At 36.7% G+C, this 12,337-nt stretch overlaps 1 long non-coding RNA gene across 1 annotated transcript; it reads left to right on the forward strand.

Moving 5' to 3' along the window:
• Positions 1-1,404: 1,404 nt before the first annotated feature.
• Positions 1,405-11,650, forward strand: LOC140851257 (uncharacterized). Its single transcript, XR_012134010.1, has 2 exons — positions 1,405-1,942; positions 10,996-11,650. It is a non-coding gene; the product is annotated as an uncharacterized lncRNA (long non-coding RNA).
• Positions 11,651-12,337: the final 687 nt, after the last annotated feature.

A 12,337-nucleotide genomic window follows, 5' to 3' on the forward strand; every position in this document is an offset into this window, starting at 1 on the left:
TTTTATAAATTAATTATAAATGAATTAATTTTATAAATAACTGATTAATTTATAATTTAGGTTAAATAGTTAATTAATATTATGTAAATAGTTAATTAAAAAATAGTAAATATAAATAAAGAAATAGAAGATAATCTAATTATTTAGTTATAATTATGAAAATTATATACTAAAATTAAAATAATGATAAATAAACTTTAATAGTATATGATTAATAGTATATATAAAATATATATAAATAATATGAATGAAAAGTGAAAAGATATTATAGTTTTATTAAAAAAATTAATGAGGGATAATTTTGTTAATGTAAAAATCTATCCTTCAATGCTCCATCCATCCATCTTTCATTCTTCCAATTTGAAAGAATACAAATTGATGGTTTAAAGTGAATGGATACCTCCTTTTTCATCCATCCTCTCTATAACTTTTTGAATGAAAAATAGATGGAGGTCATCCATCCTTCCAATCTCATTTATCCATCGTGATCTCAACTAAACATAGGATTAAAATAAATAAAAAGTAGGTGCATTTGCATCTCTATATATGACACGTATATAGTACACAAGTTCTGTTCTCATTGCTAATGTGGGTCACCTCTCAACTAGGAGTTCAAGATTTATCTAGATGTAAATTTTAAAGGATCTTTTCTTCTGCCATATCGGAGAAAAATTTAGAACTACAAACGGATATAAAAAAAGCTCACTCCAGTGGCATCATCGTAAATAAATAGAAACAACGGCTTCTTTTCCAAAATTGATTTTTTTGAGTCCTCGACTTCGAAAGTTCTTACCTATGGCTCAAATCGGATTAGATATTACCATATCTATATCTGTATTTATTTTATTTGATGAATATAAATATGGATACGGATATTATTCGGATGTAAAATTTATATCCATATTTATTTTCAAAACAGATACAGATACAAGTCGAATACTGAAAGTATGAATATAATTATAGATATTACTTAGATAATTAAACTTCATGACTTCATAATTAAAAGTATTATTAAATAGATAATAAATCAAATTAATAATATATTTATATAATTATATATTTTTTTTTAAAAATTAATAATTATTATATAAAATTATATAGTTTTATATGTAGATGGGTTATACGTAAATTCGGATGTTGAGATTAGATTGGATAGTTATCTCTTCGTATCTTTTTTTTTGATAAATATAAATATTATTATAGATATTTGGATGTTTGGTTGGGGAACGGAGATTTGGAATCGCAATGAGTGATTCTCATTCTAATTATTTGATTGGAAGAAGTTTCGTTCTGATTTCAGAATGAAATAAAAATTGTTCAATTTATATAGAACTTAATTTTTATTTTATTTTTTATAATTTTAAATTTTTATTTTTATTTTAATTTTAATTTTGATTCCGACGATTAATCAAATCTTTCCGAAAATTTGATCAGATTTTAATTTCAAATCATCTCGATTTTCATTTCCATTGCAATTTCAATTTCAATTTCGGTTACACCTCCTAATTGTATCCTCCGAACCCTCCGGCGAACTCCGAGAGTCTCTCTTCCGCTATTCTCCGGCCCGACAGGCTACGGTACGACCACTACCGAAAACATTAGAAATGACGCAAGAAAACCCTAGAAATCCCCCAGCAATAGATCGCCTCCACCTCCGACCGGGCGCGTAGGGGCCCGCCGGCTCCTCGCTTTCCCGACCGCCTCTTCCAGCCGCGGCCTCAACGCTGGCGCCCCCGAATTTTTCCCCGGGGCCGCCGCCAGGGCAGCACACGCCGTTCATCTCACCGGTGCCGAACCGTGGACCCTTCGAGCACTTGGGGGGCGGTGGCTTTGGTGCCGGTGCAGGATTTGGCGAGCATGAGGCGGTTCAGGCTGCGGCTGATGTCGACCCCGCTTCGACGGTGAGGGAGGGGCTCCCTGGAGAGGTTGTCCAGCAAAGCAGGTCGGTGCTTTCTTGATCTTTTGTGCTGATTGGTTATTTTTGCCGGTGTTTTGTTTCTGGTGCGATGTTGACCCTTCCTTGCTTTCTTGATGAATGTTTACAGTATGGTGACAAGATAACAGAGGAGAGATATTTTATAGAGTGGATTGTTTAGTTTGATGTAGTAATTTTTGCAATCAGTAATATATTCGCCTCTTAAGACTTTGGAATGTTTTTTAAGACTCTCAGCTGTTCTTAGAAAGACGCCATTCATTGGCAGGTAATAGATATTTTAGTATATATGTGAGTGGATGATAGCATACGATTTTTCACTTGTGATGCTTCATTGTATTTTTGGTATTAAGAATGTTATTTGATGTCATTGGGGGTTCTGTTAGTGTTACTAAATCTTTTATGTATTCCAGACTTGAGACACCCTAAATGGATGGTTTCGATACTACTGTTGAAGGCGTCATGCTTGTATACCAGGGCTAGAGGTTGTTTGGGTTTCTAATTGCTCGTTTCACTCTTCTTGACTACGCTTTTCAGTTGAGTACTTCTTCTGGTGACTTAGGGTGCGTTTGGTTAGCCATTAAAAAAATATTTTTTTTGCTTTTTGATTTTTAAAAAGCAAAAATCAAAAAGCAATGTTTGGTAACACCATGAAAAGCAAAAATCAAAATAATTGCTTTATATGCAAAGCAAAATTTTTTTGCTTTCTAAAATTTGCTGTTTTGCTTTTTTTTTGCTTCGGCACATCTAAAACGTCGAACCAAAAAGTAAAGAGCCCGGAACCTTCTCCCTCGTTGATCTTTTCACCTCCCACGCTCTTCTCTCTCTTTTTTTGAACCCTTCTTTCTTGTCGAGTTCTTCACGTGCCATCTCCAAATGTTGCCTTTTGCTTTATAGCAACCTAGTTACCAAACATACTTTTTACTTTTTTGCTTTTACTCAATAACAAAAATAAAAAAAAATAAAAAAATACTTTTTAAAAATCAAAAATCAAAATGTATAACCAAACGCACCCTTAATTTGCTAGCCTTCCTTACCAAGTAATTCTGGAACTACTTTATTGTATACTTTGCTCTGCTGTACGATTAATTAGTAAAAAGTTAGTTGAACACTTGAATTTAGAATGTTTTGGACTGTGTCCTATTAAATTGATTTTTTATTTTACAAAATCTATTTATAGTTATTGAACCTGTGCAGTTTATTGGTTTGCTGCTTCTGTTGCCTGAGTTATCAAAACTATGTAACACATTCTCCTTTTGGCAGTTGAGTTTCTAAAGAGCAGACATCTAGCCATTTATATTCCTAAAAAAGAAAGATTTTGATATTGATTTTTGTGTAACTTTCTAGAGTCAATATTTACAAGAATGGTGCATCTTGAAGTAATAGGTGTGAGATTATTTAAGTGATGCAAACCTAGCAACAACTAAGCATATATGAGGTTCATTAGTGTAGATCCTGAAGGGTCTGGTAATATATTCTCCCTTATCACTTATATTTTGAACATTCCAAGTTAATGGATATGCTTTTTTTTTTTTTTTTTTGACATTTTTGTATGTTCTTGTTTTTTATATCTATTCCTTATATCTGTTACACAGAAGTTTTGTTTCACTCTCTGACTTCTGCTTAGCTCAAGTTCTCTGGTTAGTGGATGCTCGACCACTAGATGCATGGGATGGCTCCCACATGCTCAACAGTTTTGAGTATGTGTGGCAAAGTCTTGTTTGTTTATATCTATTGTACAGAGATTCCTTTTCACTATCTGGTTTTTTCTTAGCTCAATCTCTTTGGCTAGTGGATGCTGGACACTTGATGTGTGGAATGGCTCCCACATTCTTGGCAATTTCTGAGGCAAATGAAGAGATAAATGGAAAGGGTCAAGGGTGCATGTCAATCTCTCGGTCGCAAGACATGCCAGTCCATTTAGTAAGGTTACTCTTTGGTAGCCTGAAATTATTGGGATTGCAGGAGAAAAAGCCTTCGTCAACCCTCTAATTTATCTGTCCTTATGCCTTTCCTCTATATCTATTCCTGCCTTGGTTTCAGGTAGAACATAGATATGGTGGGAGGGCATCCTAGCTGGCCTCAAAAATGCATATACTTATGCAGCAGTGCATAATCATGTCTTGCATGAGAAACATGTTCACTAATGTTGAATGTTAACTAAGAGCGTTTAATGAATTTGAAGTCCCTATCTCGATAATCATGGATCTGCAGTATATTTTGTACATTTTGCTGTCAAAAAATTAATTTTACTTTTTGTAGAAAGAAAATGTAATATGCATAAAGCTGGTTGCTAATTGTTCTCTGAAAGGGTAAACAGCCTTGAGTATTGTGTCTTAGGATGCAGTAGTTGCAAGAAAAAGTTTATCCTCTAGGTTTTTGACCCTTTGATTGCTCATATGTAGCTTTTGCCATTGGTTTGCGCATTAACTCTCATAGGAAGTATGTCTTTGTACGTTACAGATGCTTCAATTCCCCAACTCTTCTGACTTTCTGAGATTTTCTTTTTCCTTGCATCAGAAATGTTTTCGGTGATGTTGAGTCTGACGGCATTCTCACACTAATTGCAGGCTGGTAGTTTGTTTATGTCTATTAAATTAGAAAGAAAGATATAAAAGGTATACTGATCAGGTTCAAATATTGTTCTCTAAATTGCTAAATAAACCTAGGTACTATATTTCTGGATTCAGTAATTTTAAATGCAAATATATTACTTGATCATCGCATGCCTCAAGTAATGATTCCTACTATCCTCCATTAGTTTTCCTGCCTTTTTGCACCTCAATTCCTACACATTGCAGTTTTCTCTGTACAAGGAAAGCTTCTTATCAATTGGTCTCTCCCATGAGATGCCTAAGCTATCCCGGTTGCCACCCGAGACAGGATAAAAGCAATACATTTACTATTCATCATCGATTCTTAACTTGTTTGTGAGGGCTTTTCCCCAAAACCAGTAGCCACATAAAAGCTTGACATCATTGAGGGATTTCCAAGTTCCAAATTAGCTTATCAAGCTCATAAAAGAGTCAACCATAGGTCACAAAGGTGCCATAATACTTGTCAAAGTGAGCACCTTGGAGTAATATGAAGTGAAGCATTTACAGATTAATTGAAAAAAATATAATGCAGGTCTAAATCTTATGGCAGAAGTGCTATTTCTCACTTTGCAAGAAACATCGGAAGCTATTGCTCTGATACCAATGATCATTTAGAGAAAGGAGATTGGAGGTAAAAAAGGCTTCTGGTGCATGGAAATGAGTTTCCTTAGTTGACATGTGTTGCTCCTAGATTGATTTTGATGATTACAAAGCAGATTGAAGGGATACAAATAATTTTAAAATGAAAAAGTCCTTATGCTCTTCAAGGGCAAAATCGTAATTTCACTAAAATCCTGATTTGATAGTATCATTTGATAGAACAAATGATTTGTAAACTATTGGTGAAAATTTCATTGTATTTGGACTTATATTTTTGAAGTTATGAAGGTTTGAAGTGCATGAGTCGACTCATGAGTCAACTCATGGCACTGTGAGCTGATTAGCACGCAAAAAAAATTTTCATGGCACGCTGGTTTTTTGGCTTGGCACGACCTGTGAGTCGACTCATGAGTCGACCCACAAGGCATGAGTCGACTCATGAGTCGACCTCTGCTGATTTGAGCCGAAAAATCCAGAAATCAGACCTTCTGGTCTGTGCAACAGAAGTCGACTCATGAGTCGACTCCTGATGCATGAGTCGATTCATGAGTCGACCCCTGCGACGGAAAATATCAGCAACGGCTATTTTTTGCCCGTTTTAATTGCCATTTATGCTTCCTAAAATTGCTCTAACGGCTCTTTATCTACCTAAATTGTTTTCTCTTGCTTCTAATGCTACAAAATGCTTGAAATGGTGAAAGAAATTGCAGTTTAAATAGCAGATCAAATTGGAGAGAAAATGAAGAAGATCAATCGGCAGATCAAAAGAGAAGAACAGAAGAGAGGATCCGAAATCTGCACGAAAAAGCCTGAGATCAACGAAAAATCCAAAAAGAAAAAGAGAGAGGATCCACAATATACCAGAGAGAGTGTGAAAGAGAAAAGCAAGAGCTTTCAAGGAGAGAATCCTTCACGCCTATTGTTTCAACCTTGATCTAGAGATCGTTCAAAGCTTTCAAGAGATCTTCAATCAACAATCAACCTCTTCTCAAGCATTCAAGCGTTCATCCACTTTGAGAAAATCCGAAAAAGGGGTTCTTCATTTGAGTAAAGCTTTTATTGTTATATTCGCTCATTTAAGGAGCTGTTATTGTATTAATCTGTGCTCAAAATTTTCTAACTCTTTGTGAGTTTTTGTTCTTGTTTTTGGAGGATTTCCAAAACAAGGAAAGGTTGATCCGAACCTGAAATCGGAGTGTTTTGGGTTTACTTGTACCCGGAAAACAAGTGATCTAGCTTGGGATAGCTAGTGTCGGAGTTTCCGACGTTTTGTATTCGGGTTGAATACAAAGGATAGTGGATTGAAATTCCCAAGTAGGATCTTGGGGAGTGGATGTAGGTGCAAGGTTAGCACCGAACCACTATAAATCCTTGTGTTTGTGGTGTGCTTTATCGCTTTATCTTATTTCTTTATTATATCCTTGCAATACTGCTTTAGGTAATTAATATTGATTTAAAGTCTTTGTTTTGTTCTTCATAAGTAATCTGTTGGGCTTAAAATTTTTTAGAAACCCAATTCACCCCCCCCTCTTGGGTTGCATAGCTGGGCAACAACATGGCTTTTTGCGATGTTGCATTCATTTTTTTTTTCATAAAAAGGTTAGGCAAAGAAAAGCAATGGAAAAACGAGAATAGGACTGAACCTTTATCACCAACATGCCAGCTTGGGGGTTGTGGTGGGGGGAGGGAGGGGTGGTGTGGGGAGGATGTGGGTGGGTGGTGGGAGTGGCCTCCTCTATTAAATCAAAAAATAATGGTCAGAGCAATTTGGAGAAGCAAAACTAATCTGTTTTATCGTATGGATGTTATTGTTGCGGGTTGTGCCTTTCAAAATATATTTATTAATAACCTAATAAACAAATTGTGGCATCAGATTTAAATACAGCAACCTTGTTGCTATTTTTATAATTATTATACCCTTATTTCTGGTGCAGTGCCAATGATTGCATCTTTAAGAAGATCCAGCCCTTCTTCCACAACAATTCCTTGCTTGCTGGTGCTTTATGGACATCATCAGAACTTGAAAGTCTTTTCAGCGAGATGCTTGGTTGTGTCTAATGCCTTCATTATGATCATATGCCTTCAGAAAACTGCTTTGTGTACTCAGCAACCCTGCTGCATTTTTTCTCTCTCTCAACCCCTCGCATGCAACTTTCATAGTGAAAGGTTCTGCAGCACTTTGCAAGTTGCTCACACTACCATCACTCATACATTGATATGCTAATGCTTCTTGAGCACTCTCTTCCATACCTTTTGCAAAATATAGTTTGTTAATGATGATGGAAAGGAAGTTAGATGCCTCCAGCCCTTCACTGAGGCAGATATTGAAGAATTGCAGGTTATCTTCAATCACTTCTGTTGTGAGCTCTTAATTATCCTTCATCTGTTCTGGGAACACTTTTTTTTGACTTTACAGTCACATATTGTTGTTGCTGAAAATCTACCTGAGGATGATTGCCACCAAAACCTTGTGAGGGTTTTCTCACATGTTGGGAGGTAAAGAGCTTTAGGTGATATATGTCAAATTTTTTGATGTCATGAAAATTTTGGATGTCTTATGATGTAAACTTTTGTACTTGGTGTGAAAACTATTAATACCTGCCATCCTCAGAATCCTAATGGCAACCCCAATGGTGCTACTGCTACAGCTAATAGACCATCAAAACTCGAAATGCTTCTTTACGACAAGGTGTATCTGTCTCTCAAATGCCAATTTTTTCCTTATAATAACCATATAGTACTTTAAAAGGTTACATCTTCTTATGATGAAGTGGAATCACCTCCGCACCTCGTCTAAGTAAAATCTTTTATGTTGGTAGAATTTTTATCTTTAGGCTGTGTTTGGTTCCTGAATAAGTCTAGCCATCATATTTGAATAACTTTATGGAATAATTCCTTGTGTTTGAGCTAAAAGCCTAAAACTATTGGGCCCTTCTCCTCGAAACAGTTTTAACCTGGTTAAACTAAGTACCAAAAGGATGCTCTTCAGTTTTTCTGAAATCCATGTTCCCCTCATTTGTTGGCCGAGTAAATCTGAAATAAAGCTGAAAGGGGACTTCATTCAGGTTTTTTGATGTTTATTTGTGACCAAACTGGGCCAAGTTGTGATTAAATTAAATAAGATACCAAGAATCTGAGCAGTGCTATTCTTGCAGGCAGACCTATTAAATAACTTATGCAGACTGATTGGCATGCTGAGGTGGTATTGCCATATCAGCTTTTTTTGAAGGGATGGAGAGATATCTCATTAGTTTTTCCTACCTCATTCTTCTCTTCCCATCTTCTGCACCATATCTCTTCTCCCATCTGACTGCTTGAACTCACCACCATTGTGGTTGCTAATGGCATTGCTGGGTGATGGCAATATTGTCTCTCTCATCTCATCCCTATCCCATCCCCTTCCGACCTTCTCTTCCCCTTCTTCTTTCACAGAATACCCCTAAGCAGGGAACACATCTTCTCTTTTCCTTCCATGGCAGAGCTTGATCATGGGAGGCCTTCAACCTTATCTCCATGAATTCAACGACAAGGCCTCATCCTCCATCTTCCCATTCGTCCTCTCTCCTTGGGCAGCTCAAAGGGATCCAAATATCAGATTTCTTATAACAAAATGCCAATCATCTTTTCCTCTAGACCTCTTCAAGTTCTACTGTGACTCCTTTGACTGTATAGATGTGCTCTACCAGTCTAATCTCTAATTCTCATTGATCCCATAAAAGTATCAGAGAGAGGTTTCTCACTTACAGCAATGATGACATAAATGACTGTGCATTGGCAAGAAGATAGAGGGGGAACAGTGAGAACCCAAGATTGATGGAAGAGAGAAATAGGGGCAAGATGCAAGAGAAAGAGGGGGAGATGCTTTCTTTCCTCTATTGAGGATGCTGAAGTGGCATATTTCCATTATTTAACTAGGGTTGTGTGCCTGGACAAGGGAATATGGAGGATGCTTTAATTTTCAGTAACAAGGCATACTGAAATCAGTGATAACTGAAAAAGTGCATAAATTTGTGCACAGTTTCAAATATTTTGGATACTTTGAAGTTTTATGGTGATTATTACCAATCCTAAAAAGATATGAGTTTATAGCTTAATTTGCAAATGAGCTTGTTCTTGTTTAGCATACAGAGAGAATGGTCTGTTATGTTAGTTTATGATGTGAAAAATTACTTGCATAAACAGATACTGTAACTATACCTGTCTTCAGATTTTTTACATTCTTCAGATGTTGTCATTTTGTTGTTGTGGGTTTCACTTTTTGATGGATTCTTGTTAATATGGTCTATCTCAATATCTATATCTATGATAGACTCAAAATCTCTATCTATGCATAATCCTTGTTGATCAGATGCTTTGGGAAATAGATTTTGTGTTCTAATTCTTTCAATTGCATTCTATTGAACTGTTTAAAGGCATGCTGTATCCAGGCCTATATGATATTTTATCAATGAGATGCCTTAATGTGGTGCTAAATCTTTGTGGTTGTTGTGTTAGAGATTTAGTGGAAAGTATTGCTGATTGTGTTGGTGATTTAGTTGAAATTGTTGTTTCAACTGGTCATTTAGGCAGTAATGGGCCTTGGAATGCCTAGAACTTTGCCTAGATCCCCATAAATACCGTCTCCACCCAAGTTTTGGGGGCTGTCTAAACAGTTGGATGACATCTAGATGGTAATGTCTTAATAGGTGGTTGGCTTCTGCTTTGTTTGTGTTTACTTGTTTCTTTATGTACTGTATGTTTATTTGCATATTATACGTGTATATGTGTTTTGTGTATGCATGCATGGAACATATGTGTGTGTGTTGTTGCACAACTTTTTCTTTCTATGGAATTCAATATATGCGCATTAGAGGTTTTTTAATTGTTTCAATCTTGCAAACCATAGATTGAAGCTCAGCCCTCCAGCAGGTTGGATGAAAAAGGTGTTACGCAAACTATAACATTTGACTATTATGCCATTACTTTTATTCTGTCACATTTATTAATTTGGTATGAATATATAAGTTACTGTGTGTGTTGTGTAATGCTTTTATTGTTGCTGAGTATCTTTATGAAATATTCAATGCGTGTGACTCAAGGCATGTTAAATTCTTTGTCATTTTAATATATACAAGATCTATAAAAAGGAAGAAGGCAATTGCTTAGTTGCCTTAGAAGTCGCCTAGGCTATAGGGTTCGGTCTGTCAACTTGTGTTGCCTAGGTTCTTTGACAACTATGTTCTGTTCTACTTCGACCAGATATGTCTGATTGCAGAACTGTAGTTTCAACAGATTTCTGATTTGTTTCATCCTTTATCTCCTCATCTCAACTGCCTACCTGGCCAGCATTCTTTGTGTACAAATGTCACTTCAGTGTCCTAGTACAGCAAGTAGGTGCATCCAACATGTCCTACAATTTATAACTAGTTTTCTCAATTGTTTCGAGTACCATTGAACTTGCTAAATAGGTAATTTGTCTAGGTCACATTGTTTTAGCCTTCTTGAAACAGACAAAACACGAGTCAGGTCGAGGCAGAAAAATAGGAAATGAAAGTAATAATGGAGATGAAAATGATACTGCCACAACTAATCAGCAAAATGAGAAGCAGGAGGATCCTTCTCAATCATTTGAGGACCCAATGGAGCATGTAGAATGCATCTGTATACACGTTTGTCATTTTTCGAAGCTCATAGGTGCAGCAACACTAGTCAGTCAAGCCAATTTGGTTCAGTTGATTTTTCACTGCATGCTATTCTTGTTTTTTTCCGGACTTTCTTTTGAATGAAATCATGTAATTCATTCATTCATGTTGAAACTGAATTTGTCTAGTAGTCTGGGAGTTCAGGTGTTCTTAACAGTATTGAGATACGATGCATGATGGACAGGGTGAGGAGAATTTCAGTGACAAGGAAGACGTGGCAAGGTGCAGGAAGGGGCGGATCCATGGAGAGGGGCATGGATGGGGCCAATACCACCACAACAACAATCATAATGGAGGCTATGCTATTGGTACCCCACCTTCAAGCCACCCAGTCCATGCTGATTAGCATTCAACTGTTGGTAAGCAACCACCTGGGCCCTGCATACCAGATGGTAGAAGGTGATTCAGAATGGGTTGAGGGAGGCCACTCGGTACAGATCAATGACATTCCAAATATTAGCTTGACGGCACTGTAGTTTGTCATGTTGATTGGGTGACTTCTGATAGGGGCGACTGTCAGATTAATCCATTGCAGTTGGGATGGTGAGCAACTGTGATCTTAAGACTTGGTGGTTTCAGAGTCGATTCTGTATCTTCCCCCTACTTGGGGAGTATTTTGGTATCCTATAGGACCTTGATATCAATTTTCCTTGCCACGTTGTTGCCTTGTTGTTCCTTTGATGCTTTCAACGTTCTCGTGTAAAAACAAAAGGAAATAGAGTAGGGTAAACTGGTAAATGTAGACTGATAAATGATGTTCTCTGGAATAGTTGAGATGTTGTATGTGAAAATATATTGCCGTAGTACAGAAAATAAATCTTGTGAGTAACTTGGATTTCCTTTTGTCTTCCTCTTCTAGTTTTATTTTAATTTGGATACAGACTATATGATTAGCTGTCATTATTTTGCCATAATTTTAGTGCTACGTTATGAACTAGTGCTTGTTTATCATTCTCTTGGGGCCTGTTTGTAATCTCCAACAGTGGAGAGCCTGACAGTCAGGACTTTTTGTTTAGAAAGCGAAAACACCGAGTGCTTGGAGGGCGATCGGGCAACGAGTCTCACTCACCAACCCTCACTTTTAGATGATGATACCTTGGAAATGGAATTCGATGTTCCTGGAAAAATTGAAATTACGGTTCCAAGAAGCAGGAAAAAAAGGGACAACGGTCGACTGCATGGGGACCAAAGATACGGGCGAAAATGTAACTTCTTGTATGCTGTCCCTCCAATAATTTCAACTCCGTAGGGTCACCCACTTTGGTCAGCTGGATTTCCGTTTGTGATGGTATTTGACAGCACCACAAAGGGTAACCTGGTAAAAAAATAAAAATAAAATAAAATTTCTATTGCTAAGTCCCTTTAAATAAGGGTGTGTCCCTCGACGCCTAGATGGAGTTAGGACGAAGTGCCCGAGAGAGTGGAGTCGATACCAGCTGAATGATTAATGAAATTATATACATAGTTGCTCGGAGAAAAATGTAGGCTGAAGAATATTTTTTATTTTTTTACTTATTTGTAAAGAA

Source organism: Elaeis guineensis, chromosome 8 (genome assembly GCF_000442705.2).
Source record: "Elaeis guineensis isolate ETL-2024a chromosome 8, EG11, whole genome shotgun sequence".
NCBI classification, from domain to species: domain Eukaryota; kingdom Viridiplantae; phylum Streptophyta; class Magnoliopsida; order Arecales; family Arecaceae; genus Elaeis; species Elaeis guineensis.